Source organism: Penaeus monodon, chromosome 15 (genome assembly GCF_015228065.2).
Source record: "Penaeus monodon isolate SGIC_2016 chromosome 15, NSTDA_Pmon_1, whole genome shotgun sequence".
NCBI lineage: Eukaryota > Metazoa > Arthropoda > Malacostraca > Decapoda > Penaeidae > Penaeus > Penaeus monodon.
The window spans coordinates 27,593,928-27,594,454 of record NC_051400.1 but is presented as its reverse complement, the minus strand read 5'-3'; the positions used below and the strand labels follow the sequence as shown (position 1 = coordinate 27,594,454).

Below are 527 nucleotides of genomic sequence, written 5' to 3'. Positions count from 1 at the left end.
TTTGAGAGTAGAATAGAGAGTAATGAAGTTCGTATTCGTGTTCGTATTAGAAGTACATACTCCTAATACGTTTGTACAAGATATACATTTCCACGTATCATAGAGAAACAAAAATAATTTACAAAAAGGAACCTCAGCAATTGCTTGAATACGCCTTTGATTAACTGATTGAATTAGCCGAATAATGTTGCTTTGAAGAGAAAGAAATTAAGTTCGTATCCATCATAAAGTAAACCTGATTTTTTTTTCTTTTACAAGATCTCCTCATCCGGGATTCATAAAAGATAAATGATTAATCGAGCGTAAATCATCAACTGTTGTTTTATTGCGCCTTTGACTAGCCTAATATATGAGTTCACACGTATTTCGGGCCTCTCGACATTGGCATATAAGGCGCTGCATTTCTTGATCGAGGCATATACGGGGTTTTAGTGATTGCAGAAGGCTGTATTTCTTCCTTTTTCGGCGTTTTGGATTATTTTCGTAATCAATTGTTAAATTTACGTTTTGGTGCTAATTTCTCAGAA

The 527-nt window shown here is 34.3% G+C and overlaps 1 protein-coding gene across 1 annotated transcript in view; it reads left to right on the top strand.

Annotated features, from left to right (window-relative positions):
- Window positions 1–324: 324 nt before the first annotated feature.
- LOC119581882 (fibroleukin-like) overlaps window positions 325–527 on the top strand; it is a 3,008-nt gene continuing 2,805 nt past the window's right edge. Inside the window, exon 1 of the mRNA XM_037930041.1 lies at window positions 325–483. The gene's annotated coding sequence lies outside the window, so the exon portion shown is untranslated. The remainder of the gene's footprint in view (window positions 484–527) is intronic.